The 12,767-nt window shown below is 45.6% G+C and overlaps 1 long non-coding RNA gene across 9 annotated transcripts in view; it reads left to right on the plus strand.

Moving 5' to 3' along the window:
* The window catches only part of LOC114226719 (uncharacterized), a 38,856-nt gene that overhangs the window by 678 nt on the left and 25,411 nt on the right, over positions 1 to 12,767 (plus strand). For 3 of the 9 annotated variants that reach the window (XR_008555036.1, XR_008555037.1, XR_008555038.1), the window contains exons 1-4: positions 1,327 to 1,720; positions 5,175 to 5,296; positions 6,715 to 6,780; positions 6,881 to 7,042. This is a non-coding gene — a long non-coding RNA (uncharacterized LOC114226719). The other 6 variants (XR_008555035.1, XR_008555042.1, XR_008555039.1 and 3 more) reach the window with 5 other exon arrangements.

A 12,767-nucleotide genomic window follows, 5' to 3' on the forward strand; every position in this document is an offset into this window, starting at 1 on the left:
CCTCTCTCTTAGACTCTCGAGCGCCAGCCCCAGGATGACAATCACATCCCAGGCGCGCCGATCTCTTCCAACTTTCCTCTTCGGCTAAGTCCGGGTGGAGCGGCGAAGCCGAAGCTCCGCGGGCCCTGGTGGCGGGCCTGACCGCCCCGAAGTACAAAGAGGCCGAGGCGGAGGAGGGCGCAGCGGCCAGTTCTGGCTCTCTCCTCGCCACTGTAAGTCCCGGAGTTAGCGGATTTCTCGGATCGCCGCCCCGCCTCCCCCAGCTTCTCCCACAAGGCAGGGGACCCGAGAGCGAGCTGAGGTTCGGAATGAAGGTCCCTGGGAAAGTGCCACGAGTGCCTTCGTCCGGGGCGTAGAGTCCGGGAGACTGTCCCTCTCCGCCAGCAGCAGCAGGTGGGCAAGAGACGGGCCTTGGGCATCTGCACGTATTAGACCCGCTCTTACTTCCACCAACTCCCTGCCAGATTTCGAGGGAGAAGACACTGGGGGCCTGGAACGAGAGGGGGGGTGGCCTTTCTCTAGAGGGGAGGCAGCGAGCAAGAGCTGCCAGACGGAGAAGCAGCCCCACCGGAGCAGGTCTCCGGACCCCACTCCTCCCCATCTGTTCCGAGCCTCGCTGTTTCGTTCCGGGCGCTTTTCACCCGCAGCTCGCCCTGCCGAGGCCGGTGGTGTGGTGGTGCAGGATGAGGGTCCCCTTCCCCTCCGAAAGCGCTCGCACCCCCGCCCAAGCCCCACTGTAAACACTCCACAGAGCAGTGCCCAACCCAACCACTGTTTGCTCAGCGAGGCGCTGGCAAGGCAAACACACACAACTGAGTCACAGGCAGAGCCCTTGCCCACCCCGGCCACGCAGTCAGAGTGCAAAACAGACTGCAGGTCTCTCCACCCCGCGCCGCCACGAGCCACAGACGCGCTGGATCTCCGGGACAGACAGGGGCGCTGGTGAACCAGGACGGGGGCGGGCACAGGGCTGGGCACTCCGCTGGCGCTCACTATATCGGGGAATTTGTGCGCTTTTATTAATGGGGTCACACGCAAGCCTAAGCACGACTAGACACAAAGTGTCCCGTGATGACTTTGACGGGCGAGAAACACAGATCCTGAGCTCCGCCGGCCCCTGGCCCTGGAGCTCGGGTGCGCGACAACGCGCACGCGCGCCGACTCCTCCCCCTCCGTCGCTTCCCAGGCTCCGCCCCTCCAGCGGCTATTCTCGGGGACCCTGGCGATCCCCGCGGCTCCCCCAGGTCCTGGGCCCGCCTCCCTGCGAGTCGGGGCGCCGAGGGGCGGGGCGTCGGCGCGCTATTGTCATGGAGACGGGAAGCCAGAGGCAGTGGCGGCGGCCCGGCCGCGCGCGCAGAGGTGGCTGCGAGCCAGCCGAGACCCAGCGAGGCCGCGGGGCCGGACCGCCGGACGAGAAGGGGGCGCGGCCCCGGCCCGCGGCGGCCTCCCAGGCAGCCCAGGCACGGGGTCCTCCTGGGCGCGGCGGGGCCGGGGTGGTCGCCGGGAGCGCCTCGCAGCGTCCCCGCCCTGTTCCCTTCGCTCCCGCCTCCGCGGCCCCTCCGCCGCTCAGCGCCCGCCCCCGGCTCCGCCCGCCGCCAGCTCAGCCCCTCGCGGTAACGGTCGGTAGCGGCCCTAGCGGCCCGCGCGCGCCGCCCGCCGGGGGCTCACAGCGGCCACGAGGGAGCGTCCGCGGCCCGCGCTCCCGCGACGAGACTCCGAGGTGAGCCCTGCGCCCCGACCCCACCGGCCCGCCACCCTGTCGCTCCCGGCTTCCCCGCCCCTCCAGCCGCGTCCGCGTCCCCTCGTGAACCGGGTAGACCCGTGGGCAGGGCCTGCGTGAGTGTGGGGTGGGCCTCCCCAGGTGCCACGGACCCCGGGCGCGCGCGCGCGCGTATGTCCCCTCCGTCCACGCGCGGCAGCTTCCCCCTCTCGGCCCTCGACCAGGATGCTGATTTCCGAAACGGGGCCATGGAGGTGTGTGCCACCGAGCCTCCGAGCCCGTCCCACAGACGCCCTCCTTACATCCTGCTGCCGCTCGGGCCGCTGGGCCGCGGCCCACCCCCACCCCGCCGCGCCACCCCCTCTTCCTCTGCTGTCCTCTTTCTGGGTCAGGGGCCCGAGAGGAGGGTCCTGAAAGAGGGGAGCGTTCAGGACGTGTGGTTCTGTGCGGTCCGGTCGCCGCTCTCCGTCGGTGTAAGACGTTTCTGAGGACGTCTCTGTGCCCGCTGTGCGCGCGGGGCTCGGCGCGGACACGGACACGGACACGGACTGCGTGCGCCCCCGGAGGGAAGAGCGGGCCGGGCCTGAGCGGGCGGGCGGGACTCGGGTGGCCACGGGCGGGTTTTCTCCGTTTTCCTGTGAAAGCTGTCAGGGTTTGGCCGGTAAAAGCGAGGTTTTAAACTTTTTATCTTCGTGGCGGTGACCTACCCCTCCTCCTCTGCCCCCTCCCCGTTTCCCCCCTTTATTCATCAGTTTTTTTCCGTTTGGCTGTTGTTACTGAAGCTTTCCGCCCCCAGCAGAGTGGGAGCTACCTCCCTCTTATTTCAGGTTACCAAGACGACCGATTCTCTTTTTTGGGGGGGGAGCGGGGGCGGTTTGGGAGGTGGGCTTACTATTTATTGCATTTTATCTTTCTGAACATTCTAACTTAGACTAGGGGATAGGTCTGTCCTGATCGTTCTTCATGTCAGACTTCACATGTTCTCATGACAAAGCTTTCCGAGGATTTACTGGTGTGTCATGTCTGCACCGGCCCCAGCTATGCCCAGCTCTTCACATTTAAAGCTTTGGCACCAGACCCGCAGCTGCCCTGCGGAGACCTGGGCCTCCGAGCTCGCTCTTCGAGTTTGGGCTGTAGAGCTGTCATTGTGTAAATCAAGTGCAAAAGAGGTTATTCCTGTTTATTGAGTGTAATCAGTGTTTACAGTGAAAACTTTAAAGACTCATAAAAGTAGGTCTGCTGTCTTCTGAAGGTCTCATCATTCTTGTGGGAGAGACACAGCACCCACAGTAGGAAAGGCAACAGATTGCTCCTGTCAGATCACTTGGCTGCTTTGGAGTGTACTTAAAGGATTATGATTGATAAGGCTGTCCTGCCGAGAATGTTGACACAGGTGTGCATCGTTATCTTAATTAAGATCCTGAGAAAATGTTGTCTATAAAATGGTGACATAAGAAGGGCCGCGTATTTTTTGTACAGTTTTGCTTTGGGAGAATTTAATTGCACTTGAAACCTGTCTTTGAGCTTCCAGATTTTGTGAGCACTTTGGCAATGGAAGTTTGAGAGAGAAATGATGGTTTACTGTCAGGTGTTCTGGCACGTACCATAGGACTTGGCTTTTGGGCAGTGCCTTTGTGGGCGTTGTTTGTGCTCTGTCTTTGTGGAATAATGGTTACTCATGTGGAAAGAAAGGCACAGAGCAGTCTGTTAAGCAAACGCTCCTTAGTGTGGGGAATAAATGTGTAGAGGAAGGATGCTTGATGTGCAGACACGGAAATCAGGAGGTAAATGTATGAGACGTTTATGCCACTTGATTATTTGGAAAACATTCTCCTGGAATGTTTTATTGATCTTAAACAATTACTGTTTTCATATCATCAGGCACTTAGGTACATTGCTTATGGAATGCCTTGTTTTTATTTCCAGAAATAGAAAAAGAAACTGTTTTATTTTTTCCAGAACATTGTTCTGTAAATTTGAATTGGTGAGTAAGTGAAGATAGTGCATTTAGGCTCTTAATAGTTTAAGGATCTGAATCCTAACCTGGGTGACCAGTAAATTAATATTGCCGTCCTTGACTTCAAATCTCTGAGTGCAAAACCAATAGCAAAGACGGATGCTGTTGATCATATTACCCTTGGCTTACCCAGCACCTAATACCCTTCAACGTAAGTATTGCATTAAGATTTCCCCCCCTCTTTGTAGATCATGATTTCCAGGAAGCTGGCTGTCCATCATTGTGTATATAAGATGTGTGAGTGTTTTTCTTTAATATTCAAACTCACTGTAGAGAGAGGAAATGAAAGTGGAGGAGGCCATAGGCATATATGACCGGAGAAGCCAGGTGTAGAGTCACAGCTCATTCCTGACTCCAGGGATAATTAGCTGGCTAGAATTACATGGTAAACTAAAATCAAAGAAAGACTTATTTAGATTTGTTTTCTGAAATTCCAATAAGAGCATTAATTTTTGAGGATAATTGCTTCACTGACCCCACACCTCCCCTATCAGAATTTATTTTTCTGGCAGCCAAGATCATCTCCAGGCGCTTTTCCATGTATTATTTTAAAATTTGATATGCTGTGTTAAAAGAAATGAAACAGGAATATGAACTAATTACTTATCATTCATTTTAATTAATAACACAAATAATCATTAATGTATGTTTACATCATAGGAATCTTAAGAAAAATTTAAATGTTCTTTAGATGGTAACATTCAAGTAAATGAAGTAATTTAATTCTGAGTGAATTATAGGTTATGAAAACAGTATTATATTTTGGGGATGATGTTTTAACTCTGAGATAGCACAGCCTGTTTTGTGTGGTAATGTCTCAATATCTTTGTATATTTCCCTTCAATTTCTACATTGTGTTGACTTTTGCATTTTTAACATCTTTTTTGTATGATTATTAGCTGTCTCATAGAAAAGAATCATTCTTAATAGAATAGCAATTGATGCAACTCTAAGAAGATGTAACATCTTGGAATTATTTTGTCCTTATTCAATAATGATCCTGGTTTGCTTTTATCACTATTCTGATGTGTGATTCTCATGACTTATTTCTACATAAATTTGCAGTATTTTTCTTGCCAGAGTAAACCTAACCACCAATTCAGCTTGGCAAATTAACTTAGAGGCTTCAAAATTGAAAACGAGTATATTGTAATGTAGTTTGAATTTAAGTCTTTATTAGTAAGGATGCACTTAACATTTGTTCACGAGGAGGGAATGTAATTTTCTGCTGCAGTTGTCATTTACGCAATTCGTTTTTCTAGCCTTTTCTCGGGCTAATGCGTTCCACACCTTGATAGGGCCTTTATTTGTTTATTTGCCATAATATAGAGTGATACCTTGGAGAAAATTAGATTAGATATTCACATTTAATAGCCCCAAAGTACTTAACCAGTCTTCTGGGTTTCCTTAAACAGAATCATTTCCATTTCTGTGCAGGTGATAAGTAGGATGCTTCCAAAATGCGTTTGGATGTTTTCAGCTAAGCTGACTTCTGAGCCGTGGGGCTCCTCCAGATGTTGGCTGCACTTGGTCCTTGGATATCCCCGGCTCATCCTCCAGTGAGTGTCTGCACGGGTGCTGGTGTGCGGACTACACCCCAGATAGCATCAGTGTTGGTTTTACCAAAGTATTTATGTTGTTAATAGAGACGAAGTGCAGAATGTCACTTGAGGCCTTTGGTTATATAATTTTATTAATGCATTCAACCAAGGTTCAGCAAGTAGAACATTTTTTGCTTCATGGAAATCTGCTGAATAATTTATTTTTAATGATGTAGTTGAGTAGTGAAATTTATAAACTCACTGCTTTTCATAAAAATTAAGACTAGTGCTATATTTTAGAATAATTGAATTATTATCAAAAGGAAATACTCTGATTCTACCAAATTGCAGCTTTTTGATTATTTTCATTACCCAGTTCTCTTCAGAATAAATTTAGTGGGTCAGCTCCAGTCATGAGCCCGAACTCTTTAAATGACAAGGAGTACACAGTTATGTGTAAAGTGTCATTTTTTCATCAAAATAGGGGCTGCTGGATACAAGTAGGTGAGAAAAGCAATGAGAAAAAAAGTATTTTGCAAAATATTTGTGTTGTACAGTGAGGAGAGCAAGGAACTGGAATTAGTGATAAGGAACATTTGTTAAGTAAAAAGAGGTGGTTGTGTGACCAAAAAAAAAAAAAAAGCTAATTTTACAGAGGCTTCTACAGTTAGCAGAGCCCGCAATAGAACAAATGCTTCTCTGTGAACACTTTCAAAGGCATGAAAGTGATGTTCCACGTAACACAAAGTAACATGTAATTGTATTTAAATAACACACTGGTGAACCCCTATCGCTGGGTAGGTCTTAGGGAGATGGGGTTTCATGTCTGACCAAGAGCTGAAGCATTACAGCAAGTTAGAAAACACACAGCACAAAACTAAAGAAAATGGTAAGCAGTGAGCATTCTGATTTCTCTTTGTTTGCCTTTCAGCTTATTTTTTTCTGTATTTTTTTCAAACTATCCGTAGAGTTTTTGTTGAATTTAAAAGATAAGAGGATTGTTTTTTGTGTTTTTTTTCCTCCTAAGGATAAATATAGGAAAAACGTAAACATTAATGTGAATTGGCTGAGTTTTGTATCTGTTGTCAGCCCAAATATATTGTTTCATATGTCATGCATATTAATGGTATTCAAACATATTAAAACTAAGACTTTTTATATAAAATAGGTGTGTGTGTGTGTGGGGGAGGGGGGTTCCCCGCTCTTCTGAGAATATTAAGAAAACATGTCCCTTCAGCAGTAATAGGTCACGGTTGATTAATTGAGAAGCTTGCACTAACTGTTCTCTAGTGGAGATAGCTGGGGTGTGCTCTTTGAGAAATGTATCAGTCGGTAATAAAATCGCTTGAAGTATTGGTAATTAAATTGTAATTCAATCAAAGAAGGAAGTCGCAGTGGGAAGGATGAAGCTAACTATTGCTGTGTTTCTTTTTAAGAATCCGCAGTTCATAATGGAGCGGCCGCACTGACTACTGGAAGGAGGAGATTCTGAAGATTGGGAGGTAATAGTTCTTATTTAAAAGAATACTTTCCTCTCTCACCCCAGGCCTTTATTACAGGTGAGAATGTCATATGGTTGACAGCAGTTTCTTTCCGTTTGAGGGATGAAATGACCCGCTTTTCCTGGGCTGGTTCCTGAGCTGCTGCTCCCAGGCCATGGGTTGTGCTGGGAGCAGAGCGGAGGAGTCCCCTGGAGGCAGACTCAGCACCCGTCCGATGGCGTCCTTCTGAGACTCCGTCTGCCATTGAGGCTGCACCAAGCTGGTAGATACCATTTTAGTTTGTCGTCGATGTGGGTGCGTTTAGCTGTCCTCCTGTCTCTCCCAGGCCCCAGGCCTTCCTGGGGCGGTGCTCTCCCTGACGCTGAGCGGAGGCTGGGCGGTGGGCAGCAGGCTGCAGAGCTCCGCCTGGGAGTTGACCGGGCCCGCCTGGGCAGCTCTGGCTCTCCTGCCCGCAGCCCGGAGCTCAGGCTCCTGGGTTCTCTTCCGTCCACATTTACGTCTCTGTCCATAGTTTGCATGGTCCGAGGCCACGGGTGTCTTTCCTTCTCCTCTCGTTAGGTTGGCTGGCTGCTGGCTTTGCAGCTGTCGTGGGGATTCACAGGGAATGGGGACTCTGTCTTCTTCTGGATGACGTTTTTGATCATTTATTCGCGTGCTGTTTCATTTTCGAAAACCTAATGTCGGTGTTAAGGAGTGAAGCTAAGATTCCTCTTTCTTTTTTTTATTGTCTAAAGTTTTACATATGTCTCCTTTTTCCCCGATTGACACCCCCACTCCCCCAAAGCTAAGGTTTTTGAAGAGCAAATATTATGTTCAGTTTGTGTCCATCAGAAGAGCTGCTGTCTTCTCATGCTGCGCTACCTCACTGAATGTGCAGGTTCCATTCCAGACGTACAACCCGCTTCTCAAGGACTGGTTCCTGCATCTGAACATGCTCAGACAGGCTTCAGTCGTGTAACGGTGGTTATGGCCTTTTTCATTTTTGAGAAAAATTACATACTTTTCTGGTCCTCAGAAACATCTCCTCCCTGAGCTATGTCTATGGAGGGATATTAGTAGAACGATAAAGGGCCTCGTGATGTCTGATTATATAACGAGGAAATCGGTGAGCAGTGTGGTAACTAAAATTAGTATATTCCATTTAAGGAGCTAGTATACATTTAAACACAAAAACCTTCAGGAAAAGCCTGTTTAATCTTGAAATTAAAGGATGTTTTTGGTTAACATAACAGGAAGGGGGAAATATACCAACCTCAGGTTCTTTTATTCACACCTAGGTAGGAAATAGCCGAGGGAGCCATTAAAATGTAGCCTAGAAAAATGGTGATATCAAAGTGATTACTTGGAAAGCAGTTTACATTTGCAAAACAATTCCGTATTATAACCTTGACCAACTTTTACTCTTCATGTACTTGGCTTATTACTCCAGGGTGTGAAATAGCAGTCTGTGGAACAGCTTGTGTATGGAATGCCAGGGTCTTTTTGAATGAACTAATAGGTCTTGATGGTCATCTTAAAATATTCTACAATATTACAAAGTTAAAATGTAATATTTATTAATAGAAGGAAAATATAAAATTTAATATCTGGGCAACGGAGACCTTTAAACCTACTTTAAAAGTCTAATCTTGACATCTATGACACTATTTTTTGTCTTTGTTATGTAGATAGAATTATGGCTATTTTACATCCAAATGTTTTATTTATTAATTCCAAATTTTATTCTCTATAATGGACTTTTAAAAGAAAAGGTGTGTGTGCTTTAGAGAGTGAAATTCTGAGTCCCGGACTAATTTATTAAGCATCAGTACATAGAAACCAGCCTTGATTAATTTAGAAATCTGGAAGGGGGCCGGTAAAACGGGTTTCAACTAAAATACCCTAATGCAGCAACCATTTAAATTGAATGTTTGTTAACATAACAGTGATGGCATTTTCTCCTCCTCCTCCTTGTGGTTTTGTCCAACTGGATGTTACAGTGGCAGTTGCACTGACTGTTAAGTGTTTAAATGATGACACCATTATGTGAAGTGATTTTGAAATGAGAGATTCCAGCCAAGAATTACATCTGCTCCCATCTCCCTCACATCATCCTCTCTGGCAGTGCAGATTATGATTGATTTGTTTGTGACAGATTGCAGGAAACAGTCATTGATTTTTCAATATTTTACCTTAAAATTATTTACAGTTGTAACCATGGGGAGGTATTTCCATGGGCTGTCAGCCCCTGAAAGAGTAGGATAATATTCCCTGCTCTCTGACAAGACAAATTACCTGTAATGAGTGCAGTAGCTGAAGGGTATACTTTTATTTTAAAATATGTCAATAACCCCAGTGACTAAACGAATATTGATTTAGCATAATGAAGCCTGAGTAATGTGAAAATGAGCTTTTTCAAGGAGCAGGGGAGAGACTTTCTCTCTGGCCGCTTGGAAGAAGCTCTCCATTCTTTCCAGCCAGCTTGTGGCGATCAGGGGTTTATAGGCAAACCACCAGGAGTGGTAGTGCTGCTTGGGAAAAGCAGGGCCTCGATATTGAGCCCTCGCTTTCCTTGCGTCTTTTTCAAGTCTCATTTGGAGTCTTACTTTTGGTCACATAAAATGGCTCCTGATTTGCTTGATCTGATCTTTGACCCACATAATATTTTTACAATTTCAACATATTTTGCATTAGAACCCCCGGTAATGAATATTAAAATATAACTATATGTACAATCATGTGGAGGTGACATAATCATTATCTTCAGACATTTCTAATGGGTTATTGTAGTATTTAATGTGCCGTATTTTATGGTGGAATAATTCCCAGTCCCTGGACATCGGATTGCTTTCAGTGGGAATGAAGATTAATTTACTTAAGTCCTGCTATTGTGGGCACCAGTGCGTGCTTTCATTTCTGTCAGCCTTCTCCCCCTTTCTCAAAGGTAATCCTCACCTTTTTTATGGATTAAGATCTCAATAATAAGGCCCTTCAAGCAGGAATGATTGCAGAGAAGTACTTAGCTTTATTTTATGGTCCATCAAGGAGCCTGAAGGTTTTATGCCTGAATAAGCATCTCCATATCTAACGTGGGAAGGAGAAAATGGGGCAAACGATGCCGGTGATACCCAGCAGAAAAGTAACTGTTTGAACAAGATGTCAAACTGATATTTCACGGGAACCCAGCATAGTTGATGACAACCAATAATAATAAAGCCTCGTTAAACGCCATCGGTAAAGTCCCTTTAGGAATTAAAAGGAGTTAAGCTTCCGAGAACACGCGGATTTCTCTCTGTGAGCGCCAGCTCTCCTGTGCCATCGGCATTGGAAGCGTTGCAATAAAATGAAAAGTATAAACATGTCTTTTAATGAAAAAAGGGACCGGCTCTAGAACAAAAATTTATCATTTAATTCCCCCCCCCCAAGTATTTGCCTAAGGGTGGGATACAGATGATCTTTGTCACTCGTCTTAGTTGTGTCCTGCAGTAAACGAGATGCTTTCTAAAATACCACTTCCATGGTTTCAAACGCTGTAAGATTTCATTTCTCCATCACCCGCCCCAAATTCTTTCCCTGTTTCTACATAAGAACCTTTGAAAATAGAAATCTGAGGGATGTACCACCATTATATATAAAACCGGTAGTCCAAATTCTTCAACCATTAATTTGGTTTATAGTTTTCTAAGTTGATAGAGTATCCACAGAACTTACCTATGAATAAGGCATATGTATAGCTTATGCCTTCTAGGAGAAAAGGGGTATAGATTTTAAAGTATTTTAAATAAAGCATAGTTTCTTCAGATAAATCTATGCCAAGGAACACATCTATATTGTTGTTTAGTTTATTTTGGAGTAAAATAATAACTATGCCATAGTCAGTACGCCTTGACCCTGTCATTTAGTTTCAGCCCGTGTGTTCATGTTACAGCACATGTGTAGAACTATTTTGGATACTATGCCATTCTCATTTCCTTTCTCCCCTCAAAGACAAATAACCTGCCTTTGTTGTTATCCTTTAAGGTAAAACTATAGAAAGTGTTTTCAAATCATGCAAGTCATTGCTCGGGTTGGTTAAAACAGTTATTTTTTGAAAAGGAGGAAATGCCCGTTTGTAAAATATTACTTGTATTTGTACCTCTTAAGGTAAAAAGTTCACTTTGCTATGGTACATACCAATCTACTTCATTAATTTTCCCCAGAATTCATTTTACCATGTTTGTTCAGACCTTTTATGATAAATTAATATGAACAAATTAGCATATAATTTTATTTTCCATGTGGCCTCAGCTAGTTGCAGAATTATGCTACCACTATGGTGGGGGGGGGTGCAATTTGATAGTTTATGTAGACTATAAAGTGTTTGCAAATGCTCAGTGCATCCTGGCTCATGTGTTGTCAAACATGTTTTAAAGTAAGCAGTTTGGAGAAAAACTCACTCCTGGTTCTGGGTTATTAAAATGCCTCCTAAGGTAGCATTTTTAATTAGTATGCATAATCGATTACTGATTTATCTTCTCCTAAGCATAGGGCAGCAATGCAGAGTCAAGTGCAGTTGGTGACGTATAAGATCTTAGGGATTGATGGTGACAGTGATCGTGACAACTAAATGGATTATTCTCTCTTGGAGATTCAGCAGTCGGTCTGAAATTTCCTGTGCTCTGTGCACTGTAGATGCAAAGGACGTGGAAGAATCAAGTGCTCGAGTGGTTTAAATACGCTTTGGATGTTCCTATTTATAGACGAAAGTATTTTTCCAATTACAATTCTCCGTTGTCATTCAGAAGATTAGGTGCTTCTTGATCATCAATTTTAAATGTCTAGTATTAGAGTATTACCATTTTCTGTTTTAATCAAAATATAGAAAAAAAATCAATTTTATATGTTGACTTTTTTTCTAAAATGTCTTTATCGCGTGGCATGAATGTTTACAACTGAAAAAGTGGTCTCCAGGCAACCCCCTTCTCTATCACGGAAACTCTCCTGGCAATCCAGCATCATTAGAGTAGGGTTACGATCACTGTTTAATGTGACCGTGTTATATTTGGGGGAAGAAAAAGACTTGACAGCTATATATATTTTTTAATTCTCTATATTCAGTGCCTCTGGATATACAAATCTATTAGCTCAGCTCACATACAAGAAACAGTCGCCTTAACTGGCAGAGCATGTGCGACGTGTTTAAATATTTGATTTATGTAAAGAAGGTTGCCATCCAGTTTCCCCAGACTCCTTACGTCGGAGGAGACTGTATCCTGAGGAGGTGCCTGGCCATTCGGGAGTTCCTGCTGGTATCCTCGGCGGTGGCTGTGAAGAGCCAGGGACCTGGGGAGGTTCACAGAGGCTGGGGCCACGTGTGCAAACTGCCATGCGTTGCACTGTTGTGAGCAACCCAGTTGGTACTTCCACTTCCCTAGTTGTTATAAAGAATCAAAGTGCTATGTGATGGCTTCTTAAGCTCAGATCACAATATGGCAGCCAGTTTACTAGGCTAGAGTATTTATATTTTACTAGAGGCCCATTGCACAAAGATTCGTGCAATAGGCCTTCCTTCCCCTGGCTGCTGGCGCCGGTTTTCCTCCGGCACCCGGGACCCAGGCCTTCGCTCTGGCCGGAGCCTTCAGTCTTCTCTGCTCAGGCCGGAGCGCCGCTCCTGTAGCTCCCTCCGCCCCTCGCCCTCCCCCTCATAGCAGGTGTCCTGCCCCGTCTGGCCACTCCGGCTTTTGTATGCAAATTAACCTGCCATCTTTGTTGAGTTAATTTGCATACTCACTCCTGATTGGCTGGGGGGCATCATGGAGATACAATCAATTTGCATATTTCTCTTTTACTAGTATAGATTTTTATTTTTAATTAAACTCTATAGTGTGAGCTAATTATAGACTTCACATGCAGCTGTATTAAATAAAGGAGAGATCCCTTGTCCCCTTTTCCCAGTGTCCCCCAATAGTAACATCGTACAATAGAGAGTGCGATATCACAACCTGGACATCAACCCCGTGTAGAACATC

This window comes from Eptesicus fuscus, chromosome 21 (genome assembly GCF_027574615.1).
Source record: "Eptesicus fuscus isolate TK198812 chromosome 21, DD_ASM_mEF_20220401, whole genome shotgun sequence".
In the NCBI taxonomy this organism is placed as follows: domain Eukaryota; kingdom Metazoa; phylum Chordata; class Mammalia; order Chiroptera; family Vespertilionidae; genus Eptesicus; species Eptesicus fuscus.